The sequence below is a fragment of the Trachymyrmex cornetzi genome, unplaced genomic scaffold (genome assembly GCF_001594075.2).
Source record: "Trachymyrmex cornetzi isolate Tcor2-1 unplaced genomic scaffold, Tcor1.1 scaffold883, whole genome shotgun sequence".
Taxonomy (NCBI): Eukaryota; Metazoa; Arthropoda; class Insecta; order Hymenoptera; family Formicidae; genus Trachymyrmex; species Trachymyrmex cornetzi.
This window is the reverse complement of record NW_017300227.1, coordinates 73,779-76,367: the sequence shown is the minus strand read 5'-3', so window position 1 is coordinate 76,367 and position 2,589 is coordinate 73,779.

Genomic DNA, 2,589 nt, shown 5'->3' with positions numbered 1-2,589 from the left:
GGATGTTTTGGGTATGACACGTGTGTCAGCGAAATTCGTTCCAAAACTGCTTAATTTTGATCAGAAGCAGCGTCGCATGAACATCGCCCAAGACATGTTGAACGACGTCAATGATGATCCTGATCTGCTCAAAAGGGTTATAACTGGTGACGAAACATGGAAAATTGAAAAGGCCCATGAAAGGACGAAGATTTGCGACGATTGAGGAGATTAAGGCTGCAGGAGGAGCTCAAGGCAATACCCAAAAGTGTATTTCAGAAGTGTTTTGACGACTGGAAAAAGCGCTGGCACAAGTGCATTGTATCAGAGGGGGATTATTTTGAAGGGGATAACATAATTTTGGATGAATAAATGAATATTTTTTTATAAAAATGCAAAGTCACCTTACTTTTTGATCACACCTCGTATATTATTTTTATTAATCTACATTTCTTAATTTTTATGACAATTTTTATAGTTGTGTACAATAATAAAAATTTAAGTATAAATAAACAAAATGAATAGATAATATTTTAAAAGAGAAACGCTATTATAGTACTAACGCGTTGTTTAATTATCCGCGCAATATCGGCTTAAGTGATCAAGACAAACAGGCAATACTGATAACAGAAAATACTTGAAAATGCAATATGCTATGAATAATACAATAACCTCAGCTGTTTAATCGCATTCAGCTATATATACTCGTCTCTTTTTGATCCATGTCGTTCGCGCAAACTATCATTCTTGTTATGAAACTTTCTGAATATGACATTCCGATCGTAAGAATTCGTTTGATTACAGATAGACTTCCAACTGTGCGTTTACACAACACCGGTACTTGATTTGATATATTTTCTCAATACAAGTCCTTCCTTGGATATCATGGAAAACAAAAAAAATATTCTATTAAACGAATACTTTGACACCTTATCAGTGACTATGAAACAATTGAATTGCAAAACACAGCCGCTCACCATGGAAGAACTAAAGGTTACCATAAAGCGAAAAGCTAGCTATGAAATGATAGTATTCTTCGTCATTTTACCATTTTTGCTATGCTCTAAGGCTGAGGCGAAAGATTTGGATGAGTTAAGTTCTGATGGAAATCCAGGTGTCAAAAGCGAGAATTTTAGAAAGTTAATGATAAAAAGACTACCACTGTATGACGAATGGGGTTTATTGGATCTTCTAACGTATACTTTATGCTGGCTACTTTTAAACGGGTAAAATCTGAGGTCCTTTGTATATAATATTTTATCTACCAAATTAAAAAGTAAAACACAAATGATACTGTTTCTTGTTATTTATATACAAGCTTATCTTTTTAAAAAAAGGTAAAAAAAGCGCTAAGCGTGCGTGCTTTTCGTAAACATTATTTGGGCCGGTTTCACCAACGCCAATTACCTAATTCGCCGTGGAACTGACTAATCGCGTTTGCTGTTTAGTGGAATTGACCACTTATGGTTGACACGTATGGTTGATTCGACTTAATCGGGTTGGTGAAACCAGTCCTTTGTATATAATATTAATTAACTCTCTAATGATATGTATCATTCATATAAAAGATTTGATATCAACAATTGGCGCCAAGTTAAATTCCTCAAAATTTTATGTATCGATCGTAAAAAAGATTTGATATCAACAATTGGCGCCAAGTTAAATTTCATGTAATTCGGATACCAAATTAAATAAATAATATTGACTTTAATGATATGTATCATTCCTATAAAGGGTTTGATATATCAAGTACTGGCGCCAAATCCCATTTCTTTATTTACTTAATCCAAATAATACTATCTTTAATTTTTATAAAATGAAACCTAAGTATACGTATATCTTATTGAAGGATCTTCCTATTCCAATCCAAATGGTTTAAATTCCTCTTAAATGAAATTATTATATCACAATTCATTCAAAGATATTTTCTTTTCCAACTAAAGTAGTGGTTACTTAATTCTCTTTCAAAATAATATACTTGGCGCTGCTAGATCGAGTAAGAAAAACTATAAAAGCAATTTAAAATTAGAATAGTAATTAATAAATATAAGTAATAAAAGGTAATTATAATTTAAAATTAATAATAAGAGTAATAATAAATTTAATCTTAACTTTACACTACATAAAAGTAAATTTTACTATTTATTTCTCTTTCATAACGCATGTTTACAAATCTAAATTTATTTTTCTCAGGCTTAAACTTAATAGTATTCACAACATTCATAATTTACACGACTCTATAACTCAATCGCATATATACACACACTAGATACTTTAACTCTCATTGGAAATGCTTCTTATTTTTCTTATTTTTTTAAATATTCCTATTTTTTAATATGATTCTAATTTTCCTGATTAATATGTTATTTTTCTAAATATTACATTTTTTAAGTATTACATTCTTATTTTTTTATTTTTCTTATTTTTCAAATATTACATTCATATCTTAGTACTATGATATTATTAGGTGTTAAACTTAATTCATGCCGTTTTTCGTCTCCAAAATTGATTTGTTTCGAAGGGAAATACCTTAATCAAAGTATTATTAATAAAGTATTATTAATTAGTAATAAAGCAGAAAATGAAGGAAATTACTTTGATTAAGGTATT